This window comes from Micropterus salmoides, unplaced genomic scaffold (genome assembly GCF_014851395.1).
Source record: "Micropterus salmoides isolate LMB-PRFRI ecotype aquatic unplaced genomic scaffold, ASM1485139v1 Ms_hic_scaffold_1, whole genome shotgun sequence".
NCBI lineage: Eukaryota > Metazoa > Chordata > Actinopteri > Centrarchiformes > Centrarchidae > Micropterus > Micropterus salmoides.
The window spans coordinates 41,354,038-41,366,313 of NW_024040040.1; positions in this window are offsets into that span (position 1 = coordinate 41,354,038).

The window sequence follows — 12,276 nt, forward strand, 5'->3', positions numbered from 1 at the left end:
AAAACTTCATTCACATACTCAGGCCAAGAGTGTGCACACTGAAAACAATCACAATACAAGAGATTAGAATTCCTCCATGAAAACACAAAGTGCTAAAAATAATCCCCTGATTGGAGCCATGTGTTGAATTTGGGGCGGTGGGGATAAGGTGGTGCATGTGTGTGTGTGTACTGCGGTGGGTCGTAGAGAAAGGCAGGAGGCAGCAGAGGGTGGGATGAATCAAACCGGAGTGAAAAAACAGTTTGTCTTTTCTCTGAGCTCTGATAATAACGCCACGTGAGTCCCCCGCTGCACAGCGTTTATTTACTCTCACAACTCACAGTGTACACACTTTCGCTCTCACACACATGTAGACACACTCTGTCGTCAGCACTGCAGACAAACACACATTCACACACACAGAGGCCTTCCAGCAGACGTACAAATATGGACATAAACATGTAATCACAACCATGCATGGTCCAGTTTCTCACTCCTCTCTGACACACACAGATTGGGGGAGGAGTGATGGAGAGGCGAGAGCTCATAATGGCCAGGTGGTTTTATTTAGGTTGTATTTTACCTGAGAGCATATGAAAGAAAAGGAAAAAAGACAGAATGATTGGTTTTCTTGGCCAGGTATAAGTTTCCAAGAAATTCTACTTGGGTGGTTCTCAGAGTTTAGAGTAGAAATTCAGGCAAATGAGCTCTTTTTGTGATACAGAAGTACTTTGAAAAAGGCTTTTAAGCCCTTAAAGGGTTTTTCCAGTGATTTAGTATTGCACTTCCATAAATAAATATATTTGGGAGACTCACAAGAGAAATTTAAATAACTAAAGATTGATATCTTGACTTTTAGTCAATGTCAATCAATGTATCAACTGAATTACAGAGAAATGTATTAAAAGTTATGGAGAAAACATTTTCAGCAGCACCGTTCTGGAGCTTTTAATCACATCACACGATCTTCATCAAGTTTAACCAGTTGTTGTGGAATCGTACATGTTCAAATTCCCATTTTCCTCAGCTCTAGAAGGACTTATCGTCCCTTGTTGGCCTAAAAGCTGTAATTTCCACGGCAGCTGGACAAACTCCATCTGCTGAAGCCCATGTGATGTCAAAAGCTCCAGACCAGCTACATAATTTCTACTCCATCACACACAATGGAAAACTATCCGGGGGTCGGATGTTTCCCTTGTTTCACTCCAACTAAATTTACTGATTAACAAGAGATGTATTGGGAATATTGAGAAAATTAGCTTTAGAGAATAAACTAAAGAGGCAATAAAACTACAAGAGATTCACCCGTAGAGTGAATGGATGGTTTTGTGTGTGTGTGTGTGTGTGTGTGTGTGTGTGTGTGTGTGTGTGTGTGTGTGTGTGTGTGTGTGTGTGTAAAACTGAAGTACATTTCAAATTCATTCATTAGTTCACTCAAGTGTCTGCAGAGACTCTCCAGACCCATATTGACTCATAAAGGCTTCCATTGTTGGGGCCGCTATCGGCCCTTATCTCTCTGTCACAACTGAGGGGGCTGCCATGGCGACAGGGAGACAACACTGTCTCATCTGTAACATCTGCTCTGTAGATGAAGACCTTTGAGCAGAGATTGTTGCAGTCATTGTCAATGCCTATAAATGACACTTGCAGTAGTGTGAATGACTCAGTCATCATGTACAAGAGGAGGTTCCACTGTATGGGCAGCCTGGAGGAGAGTGGGCGGGATATCCTCCGGGAGCGCGTGGTTGGACAGCAGGCTAGAAGGCAGTGTCTGCTTATTTGATAAGAAGTCGTCCGTCAGGAAGGAAAACAAACAGTCGAGCATGCTGCTACTGCAGAGCCAGAGGAAGAGCTGTTACTAGAGCACAACACAATATTTACACTGCTGGACCGACACACACATACACATGGACATGCTCACACTCGCCGGCACATATACTTGCACACATTTAGGGGCGAACAAACAGTGAGACATGTGTACATATACACACAGTGGGGAAACAGGTGTGAGGGGGGAAACAGTATTTAAAAAACACAATTTTAGCTGTGCAAACAGATTGTTTATTCTCAACTGCATGTATGCACACAAGCAAGTGTGTGCATACATACAATTGAAAATACATGTGTATAGGTCTACATCTAGTGTAGGAAAGAGTATTAAAATATTCAAGTGGAATTACTGTTGTTTATTTATGTTTCAACTATGTAACGGTGCAAGTGTAAAAGAAATGTAGGTCACTTTAAATGTACTTAGTACATGTACATAAGTGAGTTGATTAAAACAAATAAAAGCTCTTTTCCAATGCTTCTTAAAGCTAATGGATGAAAAAATATTTGTTGGACAAAAACATCCTTTGGTTGCACTGCTGACGACTCGTCAAACAGCGACCAGGGATCACTTAAGAGAAAAACAAACAAGTGGAAGTTTACACAAAATCAAAATTCATTTGTGATTACTGTTTCATGCATTTGACTGTTTATTGCCTTTGGGCTATTGCACACTTTTGCTGGAGGACTGTTGTCAAACTTTCTTTTCAGTAACAGAAATCTAAATTCACATAACTAAAGCTGAAATCATCTCACATTTTGGCGCTCATAAAGAGCCACATAACAGCAGCTAAAAATCTTCTCACCTCGCAGCAGTGATGTAGATGTGTACCCCAGGGTGTGTCAGTACACTGTGACATCACTGTTGGGTGGGTGTGGTACAAGTGCAACCGACTTAAAACTTTCAACCAGAGTTGGCAGTTAATCACTATTAGTCTGGTATTAGGTTACTCATTAAAGTACAGCAAGGATGGTGGTGTGTCTAAGGAGTCTGGTACGCATCTCATCTGGTTATTGTTGGAATTCAGCTGAAATATCATAACCTGAATAGGTTTGCTTGATGATTAACATGATCTTTTGGCATTATTAACAAGGACAGTTTGCTGAAATGATGAATTATTGCTGTCATAATCACTGTATTATATATATATATTTATAATTGATATAATTATAATCAACATTGACCGGCGATCTGTCCAGGGTGTACCCCGCCTTTCGCCCAGTGTCAGCTGGGATTGGATTTAAAGGCTTCAACTTGGTCTCTGGGAACTTGTGATGGGAATTTTCCGCAATTTTCTTATATTTTGTGGACTAAACTATTGACAGATAAATCCATAATGAAAATTATCACTGGTTGCAACCACGATCAAAGTCCCAAAGGTGTTGATTCCATCCTACTGGAGCTTTTGAGGCCATAGTGCTTGTATGTTGGTCCTCAAACGTAGGTCGCTTTGGATAAAAGCATCTGCCAAATGAGTAAATGTAATATGTAAATGTATAATTGGAGGCATTGTTGTGCTGTCCAACTTTGTTCAGATTTGTGCTCAGATTCTGCCTGTATGTGAGAGCATCTCGAGGAACACCATTTGTTTGTTTAGATAAGAAAGGAGGGGAGAGCCGAGGGACCGTGGGAGTCCTGACCTCCTGGCTCTGAGCCCCGCCCTCTGGCTGTGACTGACAGATAGCATCAGTCCAGCTCCTTATCAGCTCCCTGCCCTCTGATCTGGGATCTGCCTCCCAGCACTGCAGTGGCGAGGAGGAGGAAGGGCGGGATGGGGGCATGATAAGGCAAGAGGGCACCCAAAAACACACAGTTATGCTCATATATGGACAGGTAGAGATATGTTAAAGGTGGGGAATGCGATTCTGATTCAACACATTTTTTGTCAAATTCAGCGAACATTTCTTCACGGTCCGCTAGCTGGAAAAACAAATCCTGTGTTTGTACACAGCCCTGGCTCTGTAAATGGGTTCCAGCAATGATTTGTGTGTCAGCTAATGTTAAATGACAGACATTCAGCCTACTTTCTTGTTCATGACATGACATGCTGTTATTGTGATGTTAGCTATAGCAGCAGGAGCGTTGTGAGAATCGCTGTCTGGAGCAGGTGTGCTGGCTCTGGGACCATCAGCAGAAGCAAATGTAGTGACAGTTTGCTAACCCACAACGTAGTCAACGATAGTTAACTCACTTACATTATGGTATTTGTCATGGAGTCAGATTTCTCCTGAATTACATACCCAACTTTGAAGGAAACCATGTTCTGTTTTGTAATTTATATTATATTTTTGTCCCTCAAATATGAGTCCGAAAACAAATGAATAAATAAAGAGAAATAAGGGATAGAAAAACACAGTCTTGTTTCTGTTTAACCAAAGAACCAGGCGGCTTTATGCCATGGATTCTTTCTCCCTCACTTTCTCCTACTTTCTTTTCAGAATTAGTCATAATGAGAGTTACTGCCAGTGGACTCCTTGTACATTGTGCGTGTGTGGGTGTGTGTGTTATTGCTCTTGGATAGTGGGCTGATCTATGTTTGCGGCCTGTGTTTGGGAGTCTCTGTAAGTCATTTGCTGTGTTTTTTGGAGGGAGTGAGATCATGCTCCGCCGCTGACACTGAACATAAAGACGCATTGAGTGGAGTGTGGACCATAGGCCAAGTCTAGAGGTACGGGGGAAACAGGGATCTGTGTATGCACACACATACTCTCTCTCTCTCTCTCTCTCTCTCTCTCTCTCTCTCTCTCTCTCTCTCTCTCTCTCTCAGGGTAGCAGGCTCCCGAGGGCCAGGGGGACTATCGTTTTCCCCGTTAATTATGACCGTCTGGCAGGCTGGAAAGCAGGAAGTCAGAGAGGGAGAGATGGAAAGAGGGAGGAATGGTAGATAGATGATAGGAGGCAAAGGGTAGAAAGAGGGGAGGGGGGCTGAGTAAGCGAGTCAAAATAAGGGAGGAGAAGCAAAAGCCAAGATGGATGATGGGAGGAAAGAGGGAAAACTATGAGAGGGGAGTCCAAGAAAGGATGGGGGAGTGAGAGAGAGACAGATCCAAATAAAACCATATGCAGGGAGGGTTTGGATGATAAAACCAGGTGCTTGATAAAAGGTGGAATGTCAAATTTCTTTTCAGCCATGTCAGTTTTTTGGATGTTTTCTCTTACCTCCGCCGCTCCGTCTCCTGGCGTTCACTCCCTGGCTTCTGATATACAACTTACACTCCCTGACCTCGGCTTTCGTTCACCCTTTTGACCCCTTCAGCATCACCGGCTTGTGTCTATAACTTACCTTTACTATCCTTCCTTTGGCACCATCGACCTCCTCTGCTGGGCCCATTCTTCATCTGCAAAAACAGTACAAGGTACATGTGGCAACACAGCAGACTGTATGTTCAGACGTTAATGTTTGTTGTTTAAAAAGTGAAGGGCTGTAAAGACAGCTCAGGCCAACCCCAGGCCAAGCAGCTACACGAGCTGAGCTGAGCAGAGAGCGTCTGGGATTTAACTGGCTCCAGGTCCAATTAGGACTGTCTGCCGCATCTGGACACAGTTAGAGTTAGAGTCAAAACTCACACTTCAATCCAATAGGGATATAAAGTCACAACTTCTAGACTACAGGCCCAATACCACACAAAGCACAGAATACATGCATACATACATGGCCACACTGATAAAAATCCTAAAAGAGGAGAAGGCAGCTTGAGATGGAGTGAGGCTGGCGTGCTGCTGTCAGATTGTGTCAATAAGAGGATTTTTTCCATGTTGCAACATACTAGTTATGTTTGAGGGTTTTGCGGAGGGCAAACAATTACATGGAAAAATTGCAAGATCAAGATGTCTACACTAACAATGCTCTGGGTTTTGCCTTCAAGTGTCTATTAAGTGTACAGACTCGGGCCAAGAAACACAGCTATGGAACAAACACATTGGTCATGTGAAGGTTGAATTCGAACAAGAACAACTGGTTTTTGTGTTTTAATTTTTTTTAATGTGGAACCAGGATTTTCTAGCATATTTTTCTGTTGTGGAAATAGAAAATACCAATTCCACAGTACAGCCAAGAAAAGCTCAGGTTTAAGACACAAAAACACTTTTTTTATGGAGGGAATCAATACTCTTAAATGAATAGTTTAACAATTTGGGAATATGCTTATTCCATTTCTTGTGGAGAGTTCGATAAGAAGATTGATACCACTCTCATATCTGTACGCTAAAAAGGCTAGCTGTTTCCCTCTGTTTCCATTCTTCATGCTAAGCTAACCAGCAACTGGCGGTAGCTTCATATTTAACATAAGGCCAAACTATTCCTCTGAACTGAGCCTATGTAACTTGTGTTAACAGTGCATACTGTTAAAATTAAAAAAATATTTGTTAATGTTACAACAAGTGTGTAAAAGATCAACAGATCAACAGTACAATGATATATAAGTTAAATTTGCTAACATTAGCTAACATCAGCTACTGGTCATACCAGACCAAATGAGGCTGTAGCAGCAAAACACTTGAGTGTATTGAACTGAGCATTTGATTGCCTTTGAGTTCAGCTCTCTTTAAAGCTGAAATCTGAAACTTCTTAGTTTGGCCTGAGCAATTTTTGTGATTGTATGTATGAAACAACATAACATGAGCTGCTCTGGACTTCAACTTCTTTATTTATGTTGATGCTGAGGTGTGTGTGTATGTGTATACATTAATTCTGTTTTCATTCAGATATTTTTGTAGACCTTTTTTTAACCACTATAGTGGTTGAGTTCATGAAATACCTTTTACTTCTTACTACCTTCCTCCTGATAGTCAACATGTAAGACCGCCCATTGACTGAAAACTTCATTTTTATTTTTCACACTCCATTAAAGGAGAAGCTTCTATGCAATGCAGCAAAGAAGCCAAAAGTAAATCATTGAAAGATGAGAATTAATGTGGGAACAGAAGACTTTGCTCTGTGGAAACAGGATCCAAACAGAAATGGAAAGTTATGGATTTCAGCTTCAAGCAGTGATGATGACCCGTGTTGACACACTGGAAATACATGGAGTTACAGAATCCCTGGAACAAATAAGTAAACACAGTAAATAAAATAAACGCAGCGAATCTCAACTAACTGATGCCATCACTGCTGCCTCACTACCAAAACTCCTGAGCAATAAAAAACACTTGCAGAAGTCTCAGTGGAGATTTGAGGCACCTCTCTGCAGAAAAACAACATCTAATCAGAGCAGACACACAGCACATTCCACATCATGACACACACAGTAACTCAGCCTGAGGTCCGACCCCACCTGAGCTTGGATCTCTGCCTCAACAGCACAATCACACTGGAATGAGAACCAATAACAGCCTATTATCACCCATATCCCTCCAACACACACACACACACACACACACACACACACACACACACACACACACACACACACACACACAGCTTTACATTAGTAAGAATGAAAAAGAACAATAAAATCTCCGGATATGAGAAGTTCCAGAGGCAACGTTAAAGTACAACTAAGATGCTCCCTCTTTGCGTGTGGAAAAAAAGTCGCCATAAATCTCTTCTCCCTGGGTTGGACTGAGAATCTTGATTTTATGTCTGGATGTGAACCCCAGGGCTCAGTGCACCGTGCATCTGTATCCGTAAAAAAACGCCAAGCAACATATGTTTATTACAGACGGCTACTTTATTACATACATTTTGTAACTTTATTGTACTTCATTACATTTATCTGATGGCTTAACAACAAGTATACTTTGCACAACCAAGATTTAGGCAAAACAAACAAAAAGCCTGTAAAATGTGATTCATTATTGGAGGTTTCAGTACCTTTTTTGAGAACCCTGCTGCCTCGGATTTGTTATTTAGAAGCTAATTATAAACTTTCACTAAATACTCATTAGCTATTTGTTATTCTATTGTTGAGAGTGCACAAAAAAGTACTTCATAATGATTATTTAAAACACTCTAGTATCACCTAGACCCTTCTCCAGTGAGTCATCATTATCTACTTTGAAGTCCTCAATTCAGAATTACTCTGGAATTACTTCATTCCACAACTATCAGGTCGTTCCTGATTTGTTCCTTGGTAAATGGTGAGTATGTGTGAGTATTTACCACCAACTGGACCAAAAGGGTATCTCTCAGTTACCCTTAATGACACCAATGCAGTTCAAATTGGTTTCAGTTGGTGGTGATTTTGAATTTTTCAAATAAATTGCAGAATTACGAGTTCCTTTGAAGACAGTTGGACATTTTTGGAAATATGCTTGTAATGTTTGCTGTCTTGCCAAGAGTTACTGTAGCACTAGCACTTCTAAAGTACTAACTAATGAACATGTTATGTCTTGTTTGTTGAATACGACCAAAAATTCAGGCTAGCTTTATCCACCAGTTTCCAGTCCTTATGCTAAGATAAACTAACAGCAGTAGCTACATATTTAGCGCACAGACATGAGAGTGGTGTTAATCTTCTCATCTAGTCCTCTGCAAGAAACTGAATAAACATATTTCCCAAAATGTTATGGGTCACGAGTTAAAAAATGCAATGTCACAAATCTGAAAACAGGATTGTAACGTCTGTATATAGAAGCAATATCCTGGTTATATCCTGGATTATCCAGACAGTTGTTACTCTAATGTTCAGCAGAAAATTGTTTTCAATTAAAGAAAGTCCTACTTTTTTATGGTTTTAGCATGTTTGTCTAAATCACAATTTAGGTAGTTCAAAATGCTCTGTACTCAACAAGTACCATGACCTGGGGGTCCATGACCATGTTTCTCCAAGAATACAGTAATTCAATCTTTTTCATGACTATAGGTAGTTTTTCAATTTCAAGTCTGGTGTTGTTACTCTTCCTCAAGTAAAAGATCTGTGGACTTTGTTTTCCACTGGGTTTTACATATATCAAACAAGAAGCTTCAGTTCAGAGGTCATGAAACACCAGCATTCATTTCTCTATGAAGACATTTTCCCATGAGCTCCTTCTTTTTGTTTAAATTCTTTTAAATTTTATTTAGGAGTACAGGAAAGCTGTGGGGAAAAAACAGAAGACTCCAGCCTATGTTTTGAACCCCTCAGTGGACAGCTCTGACATGTGCTCTGCAGTTTGTCCGCTGTTTTTTTATTTTTAGGTTTACATACTAAGAAAGCGTCAGGAAGTAGAACACCACTGTACTGTTGACTCTACCTCCCATCATGCTTCATTTAGTCCTTTATTCAAATACTGTAATGGAATTATGTGTCATGAACAGGAAGGCCTTATAGGATGACACTAGGCTGGTATAGAAACACCTGTTGTTTGAATGTCTGGGTTATTGTAATGACTTGAACCATGACTGACAGTGTTTGTGCAGTGACCAGCATCACATTGCTCCTGTCCAGTGCAGATGAACCCTGAAACTCCCACAGAGCTTTAGGTTGTTGTTGTTTTCAAAAAGAAAATTCAGTTTGTCACTTTAAAGAATGGGTTTGGGTTTTCACTCCTCCCGTCTTCTCTGGCTGTGATGTGATGCCTCCATAGCATTAGTACACTGTAAAAGATATTCTAAAGGCCCCTATACACCATGAAATAGCAGCCATCTTGAAGGTTTATGTCACACTGTGTGAGATCTAATAGTCTGTGTCAGACAGTACAGAAATCTGTTTTTGAGGGAGGAGAATGGAGTGAAGTCCGGGTGAATTGCAGCACTGTGATGAAAAAATGTGCAAGTAGCAACACGTCATCTACCCGCATCATCCATCTGCACTACTGTCATGTTCTGAAATGCAGCAAAACAAAAAACAATCTTTGGCCGCAGCCATAAGAGAGTCCTTTTAGTAGCACTGGCACTTTTCTTAACTCACTTCAAATGGCATTTACAATGGTACAACATCAGACATCTGCATCATTTCATGTAATAGTCTGACTGGTTGGTTTGTAGGCGTGAGCATATAGCGTATATTGTTCTATACACACACACCTTTTTGATGTCAAATGTGGGGGGTGGGCTGGCTGTCAACTTCTGTAAATTTCCGAAACCAACAGTCCGGCAAGCACGTCTACTTTATGCAGCGATTAGCCAGCTGTGCATAGATGAGAAAGTAAGCAGGGTTCCTCTTTCATAACTTTCACACAATTATTTATAATTGTTTTCTCCTGCCTTTGCGGAAAAGAGTGTCCAAAATGTACACGCTATTATCCCCATATTTGTCATGTCTCCCTCTGTCTACAGCACCTGGCCTTTCATCTCATGTTTAAGCGTGGTTGTCTGGAACAGCAACACAGCTTTGCCTACAGATGGTGGTTGGACGACACCTTTATCGGGCTCTATACTTTGGTCACGAAATCTCTTTACTGGCCATTGACGGACATGTACCACAGAACAATCTAGGTCTACCGACCAATGGTTGCCATCTTTCAACTGGGACAGGGCCTTCAAGTTCAGCTGAAGCTAGTATGAGACTTTCAGCAGTCTGAGTTATCCAAATTAAGTGGCGGAGAAACACTGTTTCAGACTTTGGAGGATACCAACTTGCACTGGCTTACTGATGAGTAATTGTAGTAAAATGTCATTGTTGCACAAATCAAGGACCTTTCCTCATGTCTTACTTGGTGTTCAGGTGTTGCAGGATAATGTTGCATTGTGTAGAGGCAAGTTGAGGCAGTTTCACCTTCTTTTCTTGGAAAACCCAGCATTTTTCTTCTGGTTCCCTCTGCATCAGCACCTCCAACATGCCGATGCAGAGGTCCCATTGAAATGAGTGAAAGTGGCTGTGTTTTTACATTGAAGTTGCACTTGGAAGGAATCATACCATGGCCATTATGGACAGGAGGAATGATTACAGTGATCAATACACCTTTCAATGAACTCATAGGCGTGTGTTATTGTAAGAAAAAAAGAAAGAAAAATCTGAACAAATCCTTTAATATTTTGTCTTGGCCTGAGCAATAACATCCAAAATCATCAATAATTAAACAGTATAAAAGTGGAAGGAAGAGAGCGACAGTACAAGAGTCCTATTCTGTCTTGCTTTTATAAACGTGAGAGTGAAAGTGTGCTGATTTAGTACTCCACAATGCACCACAAAGCACAAGTGTGTGTGTGCGATTCAATCTGGTTTTGTCACGCTGAGGAAGTGGCACAGCTGCTAAGGTCAACAGGACAGGAGAGAGCGGGTCGTTGCCTTGACGCCCGCTAAACAATGGAGTGAGGAGGTCGGATAGGAGATGGCATCGTACTGTTGAGACCCTTGAGGAAACATCACCTCATACAGGGGCTACTACACACACACACACTCTCTGATGAACAACACAGGGTTCAATAACGACACACACAGACTGGACGAATTCACACCTGACAGGCAACACCCAAAAACTCTGCACCCTCACTTCATCTAACACAGAGTCTTTGTTGGTAAAACGCACAAATCACACCACATTGACAAACACTGCTGACACCCCCGTCTCTCCTTCTCACTCTCCATTACTTTCATAACAACATTTATAATCATCTACATGACAATCTGTGTGGGGCTCTATAGCGAGGCTCGGGGGTGACAGGGGTTAGCGCTGAAGGGAAGCGGTGCATGCTGGGATTGCGGCCTGCTGAGAGAGTGGCATTCTGGGAGGCGGTGTCCTGCGGGCAGGGCCTCTGGGGGATGCAGTATGGTTAATAGGCCTTTCATGGCCGGCCCACAAAGCCTTTTGTCCCGAGCTAATTCATCCAGTCCTGCATGGAGAGATGGAGAGGGGGGAAGGGGCACCATGGAGGGGTTTTTTTTTTCTGGGATTGGGAGTCCCCATTTTTTCTTCCCCCCACCCACTACTCTGCAGTGCAGTGCAGGATGGCACTGGTGTGAGGGAGCCACATACAAACAGAGCCCCGCTTGGTAGCAACAACACCAAAACATTGGCAGAGCTTGCAAAGTGCTGGCAAAGCGCAGCACAACACTGGAAAACACCCACGAGTAATGACTCCTTGAGAACATCTTGAAGCTGGAATAACCTGCTGGGTGTGAGGTGGAATGTGGATATTCTGATGTGGAGTGGGGTTTTTAATTAATTTTTTTTTTTTTTAAAGCTGAAAAGGTCCCAAAAATGTGTGTCTTTCCACACGCAAACACACTTTCACCTGAACAAAAGCAACAGGTGTCATAAAATGCCACACGGCTCGTCGGTGAATGGAGCCCTGCAGGGTTGCAATGACCCCGCAGGTACATCATGGTGGGAGTTCCTGCATTCACAGAGGCGAGTTGCGGCCGGCTTCCCACCAACAGACCCCCCTATCAAACCCTGCGATCTGGGAACAGTCAGTTATTAATGAACTGGACAGGAATGGCTCCCCTCGTTTCAAAGTGTGCTGATTGAAGTGGAGAAGAGAATTCCGGGGGGGGGGGGGGGGGGTGTCGAGCTGTGATCACTGTGGTATGAGAGTGTGTAAGTGTGTGTGTGTGTGCTGCACAGTCCTGACTGGGCCCATCCAGCTCACAACAACACAACACAGC